A 22,231-nucleotide genomic window follows, 5' to 3' on the forward strand; every position below is an offset into this window, starting at 1 on the left:
TTCTTTTATAATGGACAATATTTGGCGTTAGAACATATGGAATTTTAACTGAAGGTTGTTGTGTCTTACATATAGAAAAATGTTTCGCATGTACTCCTGAATTTCATGATACTATGGTGAACAAATTGATGTAGAATCATTTTTTTTCGTAATTGCAGAAATTCCAAACAATTTTTTTTGGAGGAATTATTTCTAATTCATAAATTTAATGCAAAAATATTGGCAGTAGCATTGCCAAAGATGTCTTATGGTAGTAGTCGTTATGTAAAATTTTACTGACTTTAAATTTTAGAGGAAACTTTTTCATGAATATGAAAATTTGTTTAAAAATTCCTGATGGACTTTTAGAAATCAGGAATCATACGTATAAGATATACAAATGCGAAAATGGCAACTAAGGCAAAGAATTCTCGCAGTTAATAACTGTGGAAGTGCTCTTAGAACATTACGCTCAGTAGCTGGCACTGCCCAGACAACCAGAATGCATGTATAATGAAATCACCTTTTGTGTTATGCGATGTTTATATGTGTAATGTTTCACGTATAAGATGTCGTGGAAAGGCCTTATACGTACAAAAGTGGAGGCGATATACGAGCATGTTTTATATGATGAAAGATATCATGCAATGCGAGTGTGTAGATTTTATTGCGATCTAATCTGTACTCTTATGCGACTTAATTTATGATAACAAAAAATTTATTTGACAGCTGCTACGGATTGATCCGATTTTCTGTGCACGAGTATACGGGACGATACGAAATGTACATATGAACTCATAAAATAGCGTTTTATGCGAGGAAACTCACCGATGAAATGATTTCATCTATCATTTAGTGCGGATGTGATGCAATTTGTATGTGTAAACGACTTTGTTCGTAAATTGTTATGCGACTTCTGGTTGTCTGGGTGCCCCAGTGGGGACGTTAATGCCAAAAAGAAGAATAAGAAGAAAAAGAAGAATAAGTAGAAAAATAAATATAATAAATAAGACATCAATTGGATATTTCAAGCTTTATGAACGCCCTAGACTGATTTGATCTAAAACTTACCGCCCTGTAGGACATCAGAAGAGATTGGCAAGATGTATAAACGACCTAGACTAATTGGACCTTGTCTATTACGTAGATTAGATGCACCTTAATGCCCTGAATCGACTAAAAATTCTAAGTTGTATCGACGCCTTGGAGTAAGTTTAACTTGTCTCTTATAGTTCAGCTGCATCGTAGCGCCCTGTGGGACATCATTTAAAAAATGAAGCTATATAAACGCCCTGAATTAACTTGACCTCATCCTTTGTGAATAACGTGCATCTTAACGCCCTGTATGTCACAAATAGAAACTCTAAGCTCTATGAACGCACTGGAGACCTAATCCTATGTTAATCAGTTACATATTACGCCCTGATGTAGAGTATATGCGTCTTTATGCCCTTTAGGACATCAATTAAAAATTCCAAGCTGTATCAACGGCTTGAAATGATTTGACCATGTCCCATGTAAATCAGGTGCAACTTAACGCCCTGCTGGACATCAAAAGAGATTGGCAAGATTTATTAACGCCCTAGACTAATTTGACAGTATCTTACGTAGATCAGGTGCCCCTTCACAACATACTTTCATCAATATATTGTTTTAAAAGCGAAATGCCGAACATGAGATAAATTTTGTAATTTGAGATATTCAAGTGGATTATGGCTACGCGTCAATCAAAGGGATTTTGAAATATCTCTGGAACAAGAAGATCAATTGACACATATTCTAAAAATAGAAGAGATTTTTGGTATATCGAAAAACAAAAAAGTTATCACAATTTAAACAACTTTTTGTGGTGGAATACATTTTAAATTAGTATAATTTCAAGACAAATCTATGAACAAAACAAATTAAGAAAAAAATCCAGTCACTATTCATATTTTAATTATGCTTGTAAATGATGAAGTCATGAAAACTTATATGGCAAGATATCGTAATGATTGGGAGATCTTTTCATACAAATCGATTCCTGAATTTCAGAGAAAGTCAAAATATACAGAATGATGTTATTATCAGTTCAAGTTATGTTTAACAAAGTAAAGCAGCGACAGTAATATCACTTAATATCAAACACGTAGCAGCCTTTTAAAAAGTTTAAAAGTTTAAAGCCATAGATTCGATTGAATGTTTGGTTCAACAAATAGCGTTTCACAATTATTCTTTTGAATTTAAAATATTAAAAATAGGCTCTGTCCTTGTTCTTGTTACGTTACGCCACAACAAAAAAGATCGTGCAGTCTTTTTTCTTTTATCTGTGGGATGAATCTAAACAATTTCACATAAACTGAATCTAAATAAATTTTAAAGTAGGCAGTGAACTCCCGAGACGCTGCTTGTCCTGCCCTTAGTTCAGTTCACAAAGCTTTGCAGTTCCATGTTATTTATCAAACCTATTCCACAGGTAAAAAGTTTTATACTACAGTTGACTCTCCACATCTCGATGTTCTGCATCTCGATATTTCTCCTTATGTCCATATCTCGATGTGTGTCTGGTGATATGTTGTTCTCAATTTTCTCTCCGTATGTCGATATGACCAATATCAATAGACCAAAGTTTTGGGACTCAAAACAAATTAGGAGTGCGAAATGACGTCTGTTTGTGTATTAATTTCTTAGCAACGGAGTGTTTTTCAATCTGGTATTCATCAAAAATTTGTTCTTTGTCTCGATCTCTCCCTATCTCGATGGTCTCTTTGATATCGAGATGTGGAGAGGCGACTGTAATATCAATTGATCAACTGAAACACTTCTTCTGAAAATCAGCATTTCCTATACAACATTGAAACATGCAAAGAAGTCATGCGTTTGATTGCAATGTACCATCATCACCGGATAATGCAGTGAATATGCTGATTTATGCTTGAACATTTAAAACAGCATTGTTTGCATTATTCAGAAAATACGAATCATGGAAATCGAATTTCCAGGATATATACGCTCTCCCCCTAGGGAGGATACGGCAATGATTGCTTGGATCTAGCTATTTAATTATTATAATCAACACCTTAGGAAAACAAAACTTCTTTAGTACTCGTTCATTTCAGACGCTTAATATGTTCGAACAAGTTTTTCGTATGCAGCTTTTTTATTTGTTTTAGTTGAAAGAAATAGCAAAGGAAACCGAGAAGATATGTGTGGTATTTATAGGGGTTTAAAAAGTAGGTTAATAATATGTGAATTTCATTAAAAAGATTTATGTTTGAGTAGGATCAGTGTTCCTTTTGTAGACAGTCCCTTATAGTCGCACTAGTGACATTTTACGGCCGTTTCGCTATAAATCGTTTCAAAATGTTTTTTGACTTGAAGGTCAGGAGCTATCTAAGTACCATTGATACACAGCTTGATTTTGTTAAAAAATGATCGAAATAATTAGTTTTGCTTAAAATTTGAGCTCCCTTGCGCCTATAGTAAACCTATTGTTCCTATAGTAGCACTACTGAGAGAAACTATTTTTTATTATATGAAATTATTGACTACTTTTTTAACATCATGCTTTTATGCTTTTGATCCACACTTTAAAGGAAAAATATAGAAGTTTTGTAAACGTACGGAAACTGAATTCGATGCTTCGTTCATAGAATATAATTTCGTAAATTTTGCAAACGTTAAGACATAAAGTTTTGTATATGGTTGCACTGTTTTAATTAAAAGTTGAAGAAGTCAATTGTATGAAGCACCATTGCGGTCTTGCTAGCTATTTAGGTTTATGTATAGAGTAAGATAGGGAATGACATTCGTTTCAAACGACGTAGCTACCTTAGTTACGAAAAAAAAGCTAAATCAAACAACATTTGCTTCCTAGTATTTCATAACCATGACAAACAAGACCTATCTCAATCTCGAAAAAAGACAAAAGCAAAAAAACACATGTTTACAATCTTGCCCTGAATGGAGCGTGCGGTTGTTTACTGGTGCGCCAGCCCCAACTATCGGACCAATTGAGTCTCGCAGCGCAATAAAAGTCACGTATAGTTTTTACACTTATATCAACTACGTGAGTGAGTACGGTTTGGTTCGCCATCTAAGGACGCTCCCAAACGTACCACGCATTTACCAATACTTATGCGTACGGCATTAGGCCTCCTCGTACAAGGCTAATTCCGTCTAACGATCGAACGAAAGGAGAACGCATACACCTCCCCCTCAGCAGCGTGCAAACCTTCGTCTGCGTTACTGCCGTTAGTCAGCCCTCATTGCTCATCACAATCAGGGACGAATTTCCGCTCGTGTTGACCAGTGGTCCTCAGCCTAAATATTTGTATTACATGGCGTCAACCGCATGATACGCAATATGTTCTTTCATGAACCTGTAGGTGAGATTTCTGAGTCTATCAAGACTTTGACTTGGAAAATTTAAAAAATCGAAAGGGTTTAAAAACTTGGAGAGCATTATAACTAAAACAATTCAGAAATCGAACATAGGAATTTATATAGTTAATTTAAACACACCTCTATCCTTCTCATCAAATCGTTCATCTCAAATTAGATTTATGCGAATGATAGCGAATTTAAAACCTTGTCACCCTTTCAATAGCCATAACCACAGTACGTCTGCCAAAGTTTGGCCCACAGTTTGGTGACCACTGGTGTAGATGATTATGCTGAGGATGGCGGCGTTGTCATGGCTGTAGTCGTGTTGGCACACACAGCCTCCTGTGTTCTCTGCTTGGCATTTGCGTGCTCGGTTCTGCCGTGACCTATCTCTCTGCGGAAAAAATGAGAGCAACCCACAACCCTCCTACCGCCATCCCACTGTTACACGCGCGGCCTCCTCTGATTTGGGATTTGATTCCGACTATCATCGTCGCCACAGGCAATTCGATTTACTGCAGCAGTTTTCGTCCTTTTACTCGTTGGAATGGTCGTCAAAGTTGGCGTCCTATCTCAATCGAAATTGTTTGATGCGTTCGGTTTTCGAATTGCTAGCGAAAGGGTTCCTTCCATACGTTTGCATATTGCACATGCATTGAAGTCCCTTGATGCCCGATGCAGCGAAGTGCAACCAGGCGGTGCACCATTGCGATTGCGTTGCAACCTATAGCTATAGAGCGCTGCAGCGTGCGACTAGTGTCACTATGCAACTCCTCCTCCTGCCGTTTTTTTTTTGTTTAAATCACTATCGTTGCGCTGCGGCGGTCGGTGCAGTATGCAGCTGCACGGCAATTTTCATCCTGTCGGCGTTGTTCGGGGGTGGGGTTTCCCACTCGGTTCGGTGCGATAGTGTGCAAATCGGGTTGCATTCTGCGCCGCTTATCAGGCCGTCATTTTATTCGCACTAGGTTGCATAAGTGCTTTCGTGGGCGTAGCAAGGTTTTTTTTTTTCTCAAATGGAAATGGAAGGGTGGTTTGGTGCGTGCAACCTTAAATGTTCATTTGCGAATTTCACGTTGCGAATTTAAATATGGGATTTTATCTTATAACTCTATAGAATGCAACTTCTTCTATCTTTAACATGAACAAAAATCACGAAATTTTTCAGAATTACCTAGCAACAATTTTTGCAATACCAGTAGGATTACTGTTACTTCAATGAAGGTATGTTTTAAGGGTGTTTTTTACGGTGGCATTCATTGAATTATTATGGGACCTCCACTATTGGTATTGATACACCAATAGGGTAAATCATGTATTTTTGACTGGCTAAGGATAAACCCGGAAACGGCGATCAATTTGTTGTATAAGATACTCATAAATTATTACGTAATGTTACTATTTTTTCCTTTCTTATGAAGTGCAGCTTTGACTTCTAAAATCACGCTTTTCAGCTGCCTATCTGTTTTACATTTTAATATTTTCAAACTCAATTGGAATTTTTATGAAAATTTCCAGCATGAATCGGAAGCATAGAGTCTACATGATTTCCCGTAAATCCTTTCCTTACAATATCATTGAAGATTACCGTAGCGTAATTTTTTTTAAGCGTTTATCCAACTCAATCTCTGCAAACTTTCCGCATGAAACATAACTATACGGGACATTTACCATTGGCGTAGTTAAGATTTCTCACGTTCAGTGTCATGCAGGCGTATCAGCAGTGCTCGATTTCTCTTCGACGATTGTATCTTTTGAAAATTACTTGGTCAGGCTCCTTTTTTGCACTGCTATTTTTGTTTTAGTTGAAAGTAGTCATCGTCCCTTGTCATGCACATTTTTTAAGATTTTTTGTATGTTGTTTGTGATTTCCGCGTATATCGGTTGCTCTTAAATTGTTCTGCACTTTAAGTAGATTCAAACGCTCTATGTATGCGAGTCAAAAGGTCTTGATTCTTCTAAAAATTCATTTTTTAGAATACATCTGAAAAATCTTCCAGAAGTTTTGAAGTTCCGGCAGGAACGCTTTCGATATTAATTTCATAATTTACTGTTGATTTATAAAATTATTTTCATTGCGTTATTCCAAATATTATTTAAGGAGTTTCTGGAATTCCTGTAAGAATTCCTTCCAAAAATTCCTCATAGAAAAAGTTTGCTCCCTTTCCATGATTTTCGTTTAGAAACGTAGGATTAAGGGTTATACTTCTTTTGCTTGATAGTAATTCATGAATAACCAATCAAGCGAGATCGTTTTTCGTTTCGAATCGCCAGAGTGCTTTTGTCGGTATTCGTGTCTTTTGCTTGGTAGTGGTTCATGAAAAACGTAGCAACCTACCTACCTTGATAACTTGATGGCTACAGCGTAGCGTCACGCCATTGCCGGGCGTATTGTAGAGCTCCATCTTCGTCGGTCTTGGGCGAAAGTTCCCCAGTTGCCCCGAACGTTTAGGGTCGCCACTGCGTACAGTCAGCGTATGGTCTTCCCCGAAGCCGCCGACCTCTATCTGGTTTCCTGCTGAATATTATTTTCGCAATTCTTTCTTCCGACATTCGCACTAAGTGACCAGCCCACTGAAGTCTGCCGTTATTTACACGCTTGATAATATTCGCATCTTTGTGCACTTGATACAACTCGTGATTCATGCGTCTGCGTCGCACACCATTTTATAGTTTCACACCGAGTATTGTCCGCAGCACTTTACGCTCGAAAACACCGAAAGATTTCTGGTCTGCCTCTTTCAACGTTCACGCTTCGTGTCCGTAGAGAGCCACCGGAAGAATCAATGTTTTATACAGGGCGATTTTTTTTTTGCAAGCTGCGGGACCTAAGCTGGTTACGTAGTCCGTAAAAGGCCCTATTTGCAGCCGCAACCCGTCTTTTCACTTCGCGGAAAACGTCGTTGTCACATGTCACAAGTGTTCCACGGTAAACAAATTCTTCAACAACTTCAAACCCATCCCCATCAAACACTACCTCAGCACATACACCACCAAGTATGACTCTATATCTACCTGCAACCATGTACTTCGTTTTGGTAGAATTAATGGTCAGGCCTATCCTCGCTGTCTTCCTCTTCAGAGGCACGAAGGCCTCTTCCACTGACCTGCAATCGATTCCAATTAGATCAATATCGTCCGCAAAGCCAAGGAGCATGTGTGACCTTGTGATAATAGTGCCATTTATCTGCACGCCGGATATCCTAACAGCACCCTCGAGTGCAATGTTGAACAGTAAATTCGAAAGTGCGTCTCCCTGCTTCAACCGGTCTAACGTCACGAATAAGGTTGACACCTCGTCTGCGATCCGAACACTTGTTTTCGAACCATTCAGCGTAGCACGTATCAGCCTAATTAGTTTCGCCGGAAAACCATTTTCAGACATTATCTGCCGAAGCTCATTTCTTTTCACTGAGTCGTACGCCACCTTCAAATCAATAAACAGATGACGAGTCTGTAAGTTATACTCCCGGAATTTATCTAGGACCATTCGCAAGCTAAACATCTGGTCCGTTGTCGAACGGCCCTCACGAAAACCAGCTTGGTATTTGCCGATTAAGGACTCCTCGAGCGGTCTCAGTCTGTGAAACAGAATGACAGAAATTTGTACGCCGAGTTCAGCAGGGTTATTCCTCTGTAATTGGCTCACTCCAGTCTGTGCCCTTTCTTGTAGATTGGGCGTATGATACCATCCAACCAGCCGGTGGGCAATTCATCGTCCTCCCATACCTTACTGATAAAGCTGCTCACTTCCGTGCTCAACCGGGATCTCATCCTACCCAGCAGCCTTACAGTTCTTCAGCTCGTTGATAGCCTTTTTAACCTCTCCTATGGACGGTGTGTCCACAGCTTGATCGTCATAATCAATGTTCATCATGTTCCTCGCTACATTTCCATTTTCACCGTTCAACAATTGCTGAAAGTGCTCCTTTCACCTGGCAGCCATCGCCGTTTTATCGGTCAGCAAATTCCCTTCTCGATCATTGCACATGGCGGCTACTAATACGGTATTGTGCCGCGCACCATTGACCGTTGCATAGAATCTCCGCATATCATTCTGGTTCATGCTTTCTTGAGCTTCAGCTACCACACTTTCTTCGTGCTGCCTTTTCTTCCTGCGGTGGATTCGCTTTTCTTCGGCTTTCGCTGCCCTGTACCGCTCTCTGTTCTGTCGAGTACCGGCCACAAGCATACGGCTTCTGACGACATTCTTCATGTCTGTTACTCTCTGGCACTCTTCATCGAACCAGTCGTTTCGTCTCCGTCGTTGACCAGTGCCAATCACTTCCCGCACCGTTGTTGTCACAGCTTCGTGGATAGGGTCCCACAGGCTGTCGACATCTCCAGCAACGTTGATTCTTCCCAACTGCTCGTCTAGGTGCGGTCGGTACTGTGCAGCTACCCCATCAGTCGACAAGCGTTGTATATTGAAGCGCAGCGTTCTGTTTGTTCTGGAACTCGTGACGCTGAATAAACGCGCCCGAATTTTAGCTACAACGAGATAATGATCCGAGTCGATATTAGGGCCTCGGAAGGTCCTGACATCCATGACATCTGATAAATGTCGCCCATCAACCAGCACGTGGTCTATTTGGGAGCAGGCATCGCCACTCGGGTGTCGCCAGGTGTGTTTGTGGATATTCTTTCGTACGAAGTAGGTACTGCTGATTGCCATCCCTCTAGCAGAAGCCTAGGTTACTAGCCGCAGGCCATTATCATTGGTAAAGGAATGGAGGCTTTCCGTTCCAATGACGGGTCGGAAGAAATCTTCCTTCCCGATCTGCGCATTTGTGTCGCCGATGATTACCCGGATAAAAACGTACCATTCAGTGATTGGAATAAACCAATAATGTACAATATAACATATTGGATACAATTCAGCGTATTGTAATTGAATATCGAAGCAACATTATTCTTGTTTGAATATACAATTCAAAAACAATATAATATATTGTAACAATTTGAACCAAATCAATGAGAGAAATTCGAGAAATGGTGAGGTGGGCACTTTATTTGCTTATCAGTGTAACTAATACTGAAGTAAATATTCAAGTAATTACAATCATCTTAGCAATTCACTTACGAAATCCTTCGAGATGTTCTCAAGCGCCTAAGAGTTCTTTCAGAGAACTTTGTGGGAGTTCATCAAGGGCTACTTTCAAACTAAATCAAGTTTTATCAGATGTTACTTTGAGATTGCCTTTTGAAATATCTCCCGAATTTTTGTGAAATTTCACCAATAATTTCAGAAAACAATTCTTGACCTCTTTCTGGTGATATTCTGCGGAATTTTTTTGAAGATATCTTTGAGAAATTTATCTATACTTTCTAGAATAATTCCTGAAAAAATCTTAGCAACAATCACTGGAGTAATTCTTGAAGGAATTCTCTGGTTGAAATCTTAACGATAATTATGGAGGAAATTCTAGAAAATCCCTGGAGAAAATAGTAGTGGAAATTTCGAAAATGTTGTAAAAAAAATCTCGATGGAAGTTTTAAGAAAATGATGGTAAAATCATTGGATACATTCCTTGAGCACTTATGATTTTTTTTTTGAAAAAAATCTGAAAGAATCTTTGAAGGAATTGAAGGAATCTTTGAATTCCTGAAGAAATCATTGGAGTTCATTTGGTAATTGATTTTAAGCAAACCTTGGGCAAATTCATAGATCTTAAAGGCATTTCTTCCATCAAGAATTTCAAAATCAATCCCGACTCAAGAAAACAAAATTGATGAAATGTCCAAACTTTCTTAGAATATCTAATTAAAGCTGTAATGAATCATTGCTTTCTGCTGCTACTTTGCCAGCTAATATTTCCACTTTTATGTCAATTCACTGGAAGTTCTCTCAATAATGTTCAGCAAATTAATGTGTTTTTGAACTATTATTTAGAAAAGAAGAAATATTGGCCCAGTAATTATTTTTTTCCTGGTTTAATTGATGTTCACATGAAATTCATAATATGATTTAGGGTAGGTGTACCAGTTATGGCCATAGTGGTTCCCTATTTCGCTATACGTGATATCTTGAATGCCTTCACATTTTGAAAAATCTTTTGTGTTTTAGCAGTAAGATAAAGGATAAATCTTGATGCTAAAACATTCAGAAAGATTAAAAATGTAAAAGTTATCCATATTTTGCATATGGCCAAATAGGGAACCACTATGGCCATAACTGGTACACTTTCCCTATTATTATTTTTGTGGTCTTATTCAGCAAGCATGCAAAATATGATTTAAACTTTCATTTTAGATTTAATTTGGTTGAAAATGCACGACAAAATTTAAATTGAATCGTTTTTTTTTCAACGTGCCTGCTGTCTCTATACAAAACTCTTCGTTTCTCTTCTATAGCAAAATACAAAACTCTGCTAAACCACAAAAAAAAACGTTTGAGCATCGACAGTATTATGATAAGTATTGTTATTGTGTGACAGATTAAGCAAATCAAATTCGAATTTAACATTTTTCACAGCCAATATCTCAAAAACTAGACGTTCAATGATAGTTTTGAAAAAGGTAATAGATTTAGCAACCCTTAATCAAGTTACTAGTGGTATTTTCATGCTTGAGACTGAACGTGTTCCTCAGTGTTACTGAAAGAATCCCTGGGAAATTCCTTGGAGAAGCCCTGCCTAGGGTAATATTTGGAGATGTTCAATTGACTCTGTCCCCTTTCCCATGAAAACTTTTATTGCGCGTTGACCAAGAATGGCAAAGGCCAAAGTTTCGTAATTTATAGGCGTGAGTACCTATATATCCCCAAATGCAGACGATTGCGTTGTCGCGTAACTTTATTTTCACGTCAATATTTGGAGGCTACCCATAGCCGCCATCACGAGATACTAAAATAAAAACAACTTTCATTTTTGTCCCGTTACTCTCAAACAATCCCTGTGACTAGTGACTGTTGGCTGGCCTGGCGGGCAACCGAATGTGGGGTGGTATCATTCCGGTAATGCACTTTCGAAGACCGGGGGCAGAGAATGACGGCCGGGGAGTCTTGCAGTGCTGCAGGAATGCACCGCTGCTGGCTTCTTCTATAACGGCACAGACAGGCGATTGTGTAAGACATGCAGAATTACAATCTCTTTCGAATGGGGAGAACGGTCGTGAAATTACTCCTCGGCTAAATATCATTTGTCGGGCCGGTTGGAGATGTCGTTTTGAAAGGTAGTGTGCCTACTTTCAAGGTTGGGGCGGCTGACTAAGGGCTATCCACTGAAAGTCGCAGCAGCAGCTACTGACTGCTGTGCCATCGATAGCTGTCACTGCCCTAGTTTTCTGCTGTAGTCAAACCAATAGTTGCATAATGGGACTGCCTAAAATGTGGTTTTGTTTGGTACAGCACGTGATGAGTGGAATGATGATGGACTTGGAGAGAGGTTTGAATGTTCCTGCCGAGACTGCGAGAAGCAATAGATATTTATCATCATAAGAGATCTTAGATAGGTTCAAATAAAAAGGATCAGAAAATCTGCTTAAGAAATAAAGTTTTTCGAATGGAAATAGGTTTCAGAGAGTTGTATGGCTTATCTCACCTTGGGCGGTGTTCAGATCGAATACGAGAAGCTTTCGAATTGGACTCTGCGAATCCCTTGAATCGGATTCTGAGAACCCTTCGGACGGGATTCTACCCAACCCTTCCCAGACAACCAGAAATCGCATGAAAGTGCACGTTACAACTCGTTTATTCATACTAATTACATCAAACCCGCACAACACCGTGGATAAACTCGTCAGATTGACGAGTTTCCTCGCATAAAACACTTCTTTTCTGAGTTCATTTGTACATTTTATTTCGTCTCGTACACTCGTACAAAGTAAGTCGAATCAATCCGTAGCAGCTGTCAAATCAACATTTGTTATCATAAGTTAAGTCGCATAAGATCACAGGTTAGTTCGGTAGAATATTTATACACTCGCATTGTATGTTATTATTCATCACATAATATATGCACGCATATCACCTCCACTTTTGTACGTAGAAGGCCTTTTCGCGAAATCTTATATGTGAAAATTTGCACATATAAAGCCTCCAGGTGATTTTGTTATACGTACATTTTGGTTGTCTGGGTTAGATGGGATTCAGAGAACTTGTCTATTGGAATTCGAAGAATCTCTCGAACAGGATTTTGAGAATCCCATGAATAGCATTGTGCGAATCTCTTGAATCGGATGCAGAGGATGATTAGATTGTGATTCAGAAAACCACTCGAATGGGATTCAGAGAATCTCTGCAACGGGGTTCAGAAAAGCCTTCGAATGGTATTCAGAGAATCCTTCGATTCAAACTGATCTTAAAATCGGCAATGTGTTTTGAAACTTTTTTATTATTATTCAACGGATGCTTCGGAGAGCTTCAACATTCTAGATTGCAATCGTTTGTATCGGCAGACGCGCCCCATTAACATTGCGCTAATTGCCTACACACCGTAAACAGCAATCCTACAAATTGGAATTCGATTGAAAGCGTTCTTCTCTCTACCGAGCTTTGCCCAAGTCACCTACGTCAATGGGAGCTATTCCAACGAGTTCAACGATCCATTTAATTTATGCGCTTCCTCCGCGGCATTGGCTGCTCGCACGTGTACCTGAATAGTAGTAAGTCAAACATTTACCATAGCCTCGAAAAAAGGCCTTCTGCCAGACGCGGTTAAGCGGTCGACGAACCTTCGTACCTCTCCGCAGTTACTTGCGCAGCATACAGTCAATCCGATCGTTTCCTTCAATGCTCGTCGGTGACTGCCGTTTTCTCCCAGTAGTTTTCCATTAGCATCGCTTTGGGTACAAGATTTGTGTCAGTGCGGAAGGCCCCCGCCCAACTTAGCGGAGTCAAAAACCATGACCACGATCGGTGGATCGATGGGGAAATTTCTCCGAAAAACTGACCTCACCACAGCAGCAGAGGCGCGATCATCTTCGGTTCCATCCTCACAATCGTTCAAGCGCCTAAAATGAGATTCCAACAACAACAAAAAACGCAAATCAAGTGGATTAGATGGCTGTGCGAACTGACCAATCTTAACTCGAATCGCTTTGATTGAGGAAACCCGAAACCCATAAAAAACCACGCTGCCGGCACAACTCACTAAGCAACATCGTTGGTCGACGCCTAGGAAGGCGGGCGATGCACAGAGGTACGGTTTTCTGAAAGGCTGGAAAAAACCCAATTCCCAAACTTGTTTTTATTTGAAAAACAATGTTAAACGTTCATCTATATGCTGATAGTTAAGAAAACATACGAAATTCAGAAAAGAATTTTGCTTACTTCGTGTTTTGATACTGAATAGGTGCAACTAGTATAGCATAGACTGACTGTACATATGGAATGGTTGCTACTCCGTGATTGAACGGAACTTGTACATCGATCCAAATGAATTAGGGATGGAACATTCTTGAAGTGCACATTTTAGCAGATCTCATATTATTGATCAATAACGGCGCCAGCCAAGTCTTTACAGTCAGTTTGGATGGAGAAGGAATATTAGTACGTTATTATTGTTTCTCGAGACCGAGAGTACCTCTGCATCTCCACAATCACCACGGGAAGGGTGAGGGAGCAAAAGATCTGGGAGTAACCTTTGATCAGTGGTGCGATCCATGGATAAGGAAGAATAATACGACTCTCACCATCCACAGTTTGGTTGAAAATTACATAAACGTAACGTCGCCACGATAGAAATGTATTATCATGAGCATTAAATGAGCTCACCAGTTGGCAATAGATTATGCATTCCCGGAAGCATTTTCACATACATTTTGCATCTGTCATTGACTCTATCAAATTAACAGCTATTGTAGGTATGTCATATAATCAAAGAACAGCTTCATTTATTGTACAAATCGCTTCCCGCGAAGATATCATGCTCAAATGTTATTATAAGTTTAAGGAATAGATTGGAGAATCATCCTGTTGCCTAATATGTTCCACACAAGTGTTGTAATATATTGAGAATGCGTAATTTTCAAAATCTGGACCACTGTGCGGCTGTTGTGCTTAGAAGAAGTGGTCAATGCGGATAGTGTAGGGAGAAAGAAAGAGGTGAGGTCTGCAAAAAAGTCCACCTCAACAACAACAGCAGCAGCGTATTTGGCCGTTAGTGCCCAGGGTGGTCAACATAAAACTACATTGGGTAGGCCGGATTGGGGTTTTATGGGGGACGTACGATCAAGTGAAGAATGAGGGTTAGGCGCGGGAGGGAAGTAGCGAGCAAAATGACGAGGCCGAATTTGAAGGATGGGATGGCTACGATGAAGTGATCGTTCCGAGACAAGCTAGCTCTGAATGGGACATGACGTAAATGGGACGGGTTCTCAGAAGAAATATTCGTCTATCTGGACTTTCCGGTTTTATTTTTGCGTCGATGCAAGGTTGAGGTCAGGCTGGGCCGTGACTTGAGATTTTTGGGAGACCTTGTACCGACGTTGAAATTTGGTCATATGATGCAAATAGATCGAATGATCAAAATTTGGTTTTAGACCAACTTGGCGCTTGATGAGTTTCTAGGAAAACACATTCTGGAAGTCAAATTTATTCTAACATTCCACTATTCCTTTGCGTGAATGACGATTCCAAAAGCTGTACTTATGTTGCCTTCGCAAGTTTCCCATATAAACTTTTTAATATATATCTTCTTTCACAGGACGGACGTCCTTAGCGTGAGGAAATCTTCAGTCAGCAGAAAGGATTTGTGATCGCACAGCACGAGACTTCCGAGCGCACTGCGAATTTTCCCCAAATTTCATGAATGAATCACTTAAACTTCATTGCTTCAATGAATGATATTTTATTCAAACTCCCATTGTTATGTGCTTACTATCTGGAGAGAATTTACTCTCATAGCAAAGCTCAATGATTCAATTTGGAGTGTGAATTAATCAACATCGCATTACATCATTCTTTTATTCCATTGCGATTGCCACTCTTTAAATTCACTCTCATTGCATAGCACCACTCCACATCCGCAAAAAAAGCCCCTCTCATGTCGACATATCGTACATACGCATGCCGCAACCTCTCGAATGCACTGGAAACCATCAGCACTACAGTGATGTGTGCAATGCACTCATCTCCATAATTGCCCAAAAATAGCCACCATCCCTGGCAAATAAATAAAACGCAAACAAAAAAGCACCAACCTCCTACGGTTTCCGATGGATTAAACTGCCGAAAACAAAAAGTGCTCTCATGCCTCCATTCAGAGAAAAAAAAACGAAAAATAATAAAACCTCGACAAAACCCAACCAAACGAAACGAACGCGGCACACAATTTTCGACATTGTGTGTGGTTGTGGTTGATGTCCCTGATAGGTCAATCGGGCCGTCGTAGCTGGTTGCTGAATGGTCGCGGTTTTTCGTGCACGGCGTAGAACGCCACTTCACATTTTGGCCTCCCCGTATTGTTTAGACTTCTTCCTGTTCCATATGGGCTTTAATTATACTGAACGTAAACGCGTGTGTGAGCCCATACCTTCTACATGGCGTTAGGTTCAAGGTATCGCCTTCTTCTAGTCGGTTTGGTTTAGATGACAGCCAAAGTCAGCGAGGTCGGTCGGGAGCACGAACCCTTACCTATTAAGTATGGGCATTATTTTTGGTGGCTTGTGCACTGCTATTTGTTGTTGGTGTCTGGCAAGTGCATTAAGATGTTATTTATGTAGTTTTTGTAAAGATTTACTAATTGAAAGGCTAGAAAAACCATAACGCAAATGCAAATTATGATCCAATCAAAGATGATGTATTAGAAGAAAAGAAGACTCCCATATGATAAGGCATCCTTAAAAAAACATTTTTAAAGCCGATGAAAAGCTGACATATTACATATTATATTTGGACTAAATCAATGTGATTTGAATCACATTTGAACCAATTGTGATCAACATATGATTTTGATCATTATCTCTTGTTCTCCAGTTTCGGATAGCTTGATTTGATGAAGGATACCATTGGTATTTTTTTGCATCATTTCAGTGTCTCAACATACATTAATTTTTATCGTTATGCAATAAAAGTAAGAATGAACATTAAAGACAACAATGTAGAAAGGTTATTTTTTATCACAATATAGTAAGCCTGCATTTATTCATACTCAAATCATCGGTGCTTTAGTTCAAAACGCTCCGAATTGACCATGAACCATTATTCATGAAGCAGGAACATTCAATAAGGTACAAATATAATACCTGCGAGATACTTCAAGATTATGTCCGGTTCTGGGGACCACCTATAAAGATTTGTTAATTTGGGACGGTAATACATTATCTAAATGAAAAGCCGCAATTCGTTTCGCCAAACGGGGTAGCTCGCAACATTTTTCAACTTCGAAGCTTAAAATAAATTTCGTTTTTAATAATGAAATTTTGAGTTAAAAGTGCGGAATCATTCTTTTTAATTAACTCATTTAGCAATAAGGTTTCAGCTCAAAGTTTAAAACAGAGAATTGTTATATTCCCAGACAACCAGAACTCAAAAACAGTTTACAAACAAAATCGTTTAATCATACAGATTGCATCAATTGCGCTCTTCATGGTGGATGCAATTGTTTTATCTATGCGTTTTATCGCATAAAATGCTTATTATGAGTTCATATGTACATTTCGTTCCGTCCCGTATAATCGTACAAAGTAAATCAGATCAATCCATAGCCGCTATCAAATCAACATTGTCATCATAAATTTTGTCGCATAAAATTACAGATTAATTCGCAATGAAGTCTGCACACTCGCACTGCTTGTTTTGGTTTTATGTGGTTACACCAAGCATTTTGTAATTGAAATTGGGTATTAACCCCTCTACCAGCAGCTTCACTTTTCCCCGCTAAAAAATATTCAAATCGTGTTAACTTTTTTGTTTCTCGATATTTTTGCACCATTATTTCACAAGTTCTCGAGAAACTCTTCTAGTTTTTGAATATGTGTCGATATTGATAATTGGTCATCTGAATCCGGAGATATTCCAAAATTCCTTGGGAGACCGACGCGTAGTCATAATCCACGTAAATATCTCAGGCTACAGAATTTTTATCGTATTTGGATATTCTTTCCTCGAAATGATACATTAATACGAGTATGTTGTGAAAAAAATAAGCAATTTGGTGCAGCCGTTTTTGAATAATGAGCGTTTATGTTTCTAGTACCACCCTGCAAAAATAAAGATCTTGAAATCTCTAAAAAACTTCATATCGTAATTTTCATGTTTCTTCAAGAATACTGAACCAATTTGTATGATTTTTTCAGAGTAGCTCCTTATTACCTGGTTTTGTATAGTACATATTTAATTTTTTTGACAAATTAACGTGAAACAAAATGGCCGCCAAAGACATTTTATATGGAAAATGTCGGTCTCCCAAGGAACATCGGAATATCTTCAAAACTAGATCACCAATGTTTAATATCAACACGGCTTCTTAAACAAGGAGAGTTTTTTTTATATCTTGTGAAAAAATGGTTCAAAAATATGGAGAAACAAAAAAGTTATCGCGATTTGAATATTGTTTTGGCGGTTAAAAATTAAGCTATTAAATGAGGCTAGGTAGAGGGGTTAAAGGAATGAATATTGAAGCACAGCATACGAGTTATTGGTAAAAACATTACGGACGAAATGACATCGTGTATTTTACAAAAAAAAAGTGGGACAGGGCCCAAGTAACCAAATAGCACTATAATTCGCCCTACGTGCCTATATAGTGCTATAATACAGCTGACATTTCCTATATTAGCCGTATAATAGCCCTATAAAGCCAAAAAGGCGAATTAGCTGGCTAGTGTTTACTTGAAGGGATTGATCCGTTGCCACACCACAACCTCCCCCCCCCCATCCTGGCCGATGAAAAAAATATTATCAACTAGCTTGTTCGGCTTTAAAAATTGCTTTAAGTGTATTTATATTAAAACTGTCAACCGTTCCACCGATTCGTTTAACTTTTAGTTAAAATTTGACAGTTCGATAGTTATTTTCCCCTCAAATGGTTAAATTGAACTTCGCGATCGACCCATTTGGTTGGTTATTCTCAAATTATCGGGAGCAGAAAATAATTTTTGAACTATCAAGTTTAACCATGCTCCAGAGGTGGGTTATTTTTAACCGAAGAAGAAATACCTATCGAACTGTCAAATTTGAGCTAAAAGTTAAACCAATCGATGGAACGGTTTACAGCCAAAATTGCGTCGATAAACTTTGTAAATAAGTCTTGGAGTCCTAAAATCAGACTTCTGCCAAAATCTAGAAATCATTTAGTGAATTTGGCATTTCTATTTTTCGTCACGGAAATTAATCTTGTGTTTGAAATTCTCAAATTATCCTCATAAAATGACTGCGCCCTGATTCATTCCTTGATAATTTTTTGGGTGCAATGAGACCATACATTTTCTGCTAAAGATCTTACAAGAAATCATGTGAAGATTTTATCAACAGTCCGGAATATTTCATTGAAGGAATCTGCCAAACATCTAATATGGAGCTCGAAAGAATAATGCCAAGGATGTGCCAAGTTATCTTAAAATAAATACATCCAGATTTTTTTTAAATTCATTTTTGGACACATACCTGTTTTTTTCACAATACAAGGAACTGCGCCATGATTTATTACAAAAGTTTTAGCAAAGGGTTTTCTGAGAAGTTTACAGGGATTTCTCGAAGTATTAATCTAAGAAGAAACCTTCTGAAATTCTTCTGAATGGTTTTGAGAAATGATAACTTCTGGAATTCTCCCACCTACTTTTTCATGCATTCTTTCTCGAGTTACACCCGGAATTCTGCTTAAGGATTTAATTATTTTTAGCAAACACTTGATGAATTATGTATTTTGTTCCTTGTGAAATTCATCTAGTTTTTTTTTCATTTAAAAATCTTTAGTTATTTTTGGAGAAGTAGCTTTTGATATTTTTTTTGGAACAATGAATAACATCATAAACTTTATTCACTTCAAACATCCCATTTCCTGACATTTTTTCGGTATCCTTTATGTTCCATTTCAAACACTAGACCAGCGGTTTTCACATCGTGCTCCGCGAAGCACTGACAGGTGCTAAGCGACACGTTTGAATATTTGTACCAATGCAATAAAATATCTCAATTTTTTGCTTCAAAATACGCTTTTAATTATAACAAAGTAATTTTTAAAGAGTTTAAATTTTAAGAAAATAAAAATCGATCTTGTTTATAATTTGATCGGTTAGTAACTTGCTGGTTGCGACCAACTGATCGAATTTTCACTGTTTTGTCCTCTTCATTTGTGCTCATGAAAATTTAGAGGAGGTTTTAATGCATTCTCACCTTATGCCGAAAGACAGTTTTACGAGCCATGATATCAAAATCTTTATCATTATTGAACTTTCACTCGGATATTTCTACGAAAATGATCAACATTTTATCTAAAATTTTGCAATTGGTTCCAATTATTTTGTCGGTGAAAATTTTCCCATACATTTTGTAGTAACCTGCAAAAGGAATCCCTAAAGTTGAAGAAATATAATTTTCTCCGACAGAAATAAAAAAAAATGATAGGCTATGCAATTTTAATAATATTCTAAATTTTGACACCGTCATAAAAAATTAGGAGTATTTCACGAGTTTTATTAAAATTTTGAATATTTCCTAGTCTGCTGAACTTGAGGTCAATCTATTCGGACACATGAATGAAGGCTTAAAAAAAGAAATATTTTGCTACAGAAACTCGCTCACATGTTCGAGCTAAGAAAAAAATTTGAAAAGTTTCCCAATCAAAGCAATACGGCCATTTTCAAGCCACGATTTTTTAAAATATTTGACGATCAATCAAACATAGTTTTATATAGATGCCTACTTGGCACGTACGTTTTATACTTGAAAAAAAAAAAAAAACATTTTTGTTAGATTAGAACTAAAATTTGGGAATTAAATCAAAATCAACAAAATATTGTTCAACATATATCCTCTCTTCAGTGAATAAAAGTGACAAGATGCAAGTTTGTTCGCATTTTTTAACTTCAGAACGCTAGAAAGCGGTGCAATCTTGCGTCCTAAGGTGAAAAATGCTAACAAAATCGTATCTTGTCACTTTTGTTCACTGAAGAGAGATCGATGAAGAGAAATCGATCATGCGACTTACGCCCTTATTCTAGCACACGCTTGATTTAACAATTTTCATAGCAGAGGGTATGCCATGAAGAACTTTTGCACGAAATAGTAAAAGAATTGTTCGATTTTTTTCTCAACGATATCTTCCAAATAATAGTATTTTTGTGTGAATTTCATCAAGAATTTTTATAAAACCTCCTCAAGCAAAAAGATTAATTTTAAGATCTATATTTAAACTTCTCAATCAAACAATATTTTAAGAAATTCATGTAAATTTTTTGTCAGAGTTCCAGAAGTAATATATCTAGAAATGTATTGCTGATGTTTCATGAACAATGTTAAATGAAATTTTAAATATTTCCTTGAAAAAATCTTTTATTATCCTGAAAATGGAAAAACTAAATTCATGCATTGCGTGTTTTATGCCGATAAAGATTGGACTCGAAAAAATGCGACACTTTGTTTTGAGTGTAACTTTTTATAGCGTGGGTAAAAATTAATTAAATTTTGGATAACAATAGTTTAGAGTGTAATGTTTATGTGTGCAAAATTTTATCGCGATCTGTAAAGTAGTTTTCAAAATGCATTCGTAACAAAGAGAGCTACGCTAGTAAATCTTGAGCGCGGTGATCGATAATCCTGATCAGTCGCTCAGATGGATTGGCAAAAGGCTTAGAATCCACCATTCCACCGTGTCCCGAATTGTGAAGATGTTCCAGGAGACGAAGACAATCGGACGCGCTGGAAGCGGCCGAAACCCGAAAACGTAATACCCAGAGAAGGCGCTAAAGATAAGGCAGTACTTTAAAAATAACCAGAACCTTTCTACCCGAGACGTGGCCAAAAAGGTCAATTCGTCGAAGTGGTTTGTCCAGCAGACCATGAAGCGGGCTGGGCTATGTGTTTTTAAGGTCAGGAAGGCGTCAAACCGGATTGACAAGCAAAACACGGTGGCCGAATTGTGTGCGCGGAAGCTGCACCGTGAGTGGCTGGTCAAGCCAGTCTGTCTAATCATGGAATACGAGACATACATCAAGGCGGATACAAAACAAATCCCGCATGGATGTTCCGGAAAAGTTCCAGAAGAGAAAGACCGATACCACAACCGATACCATAAACGGGCAGATCTATCGAGAGGAATGCTTGCAGAAGCGCTTGTTGTCCCTCCTCCGCTCTCATCGTGGTCGCTGTTCTGGCCGGATCTCGCTTTGTGCCATTATGCCAAGCCTGTATTGGATTGGTACGAAACGAAGGGCGCTATTGTGGTCCCGAAGGAGGCGAACCCGCCAAATACACCAGAACTTTGTCCGATCAAAAAGTTTTGGGCGATAATGAAGAAGAAGTTGAAGGAAAGTAGTGCGAGTAGTGTTTTTGAGAGACAAACACAAAAATATGAAAACGCTTATCTATGCATTGTTGAATTGAAACGTGTGTTTAACAAATATTTCATAAAGTTGCTGAAAGGCGAGATTGTATAAAGTACATATATTTTGTACTTTGAATAAAAATGGCGTTATATGCACGAAATATTATTTATATAACATTGCTTACATATTGTCACACTTCTATGATATCCGGCAATTTTTGGAAAAATAGGACCGAGCGGGAATCGAGACACCTTCAGCATGGCTTTGCTTTGTAGCCGCGGACTCTAAGCACTCGGCTAAGGAAGGCCTTATCCCTCTAGAATTCCTGTTAAAAGTCATGGAAATAATAAAAAAGCCCCAAGCAAAAGTATTTGTTCAGAATTCGCACTTGTCCGAAATCTGAGTCAAGGTGATAGCTACACAAATACAGCATCCCGTGCGCCTTATCTGTTGTCCGAAA

The 22,231-nt window shown here is 38.3% G+C and overlaps 1 protein-coding gene across 1 annotated transcript in view; it reads left to right on the forward strand.

Moving 5' to 3' along the window:
- LOC5574499 (Krueppel homolog 1) overlaps nucleotides 1-22,231 on the forward strand; it is a 77,848-nt gene that overhangs the window by 7,041 nt on the left and 48,576 nt on the right. The gene's annotated exons all lie outside the window — the stretch shown is intronic.

The sequence above is a fragment of the Aedes aegypti genome, chromosome 2, assembly GCF_002204515.2.
Source record: "Aedes aegypti strain LVP_AGWG chromosome 2, AaegL5.0 Primary Assembly, whole genome shotgun sequence".
Lineage (NCBI taxonomy): Eukaryota > Metazoa > Arthropoda > Insecta > Diptera > Culicidae > Aedes > Aedes aegypti.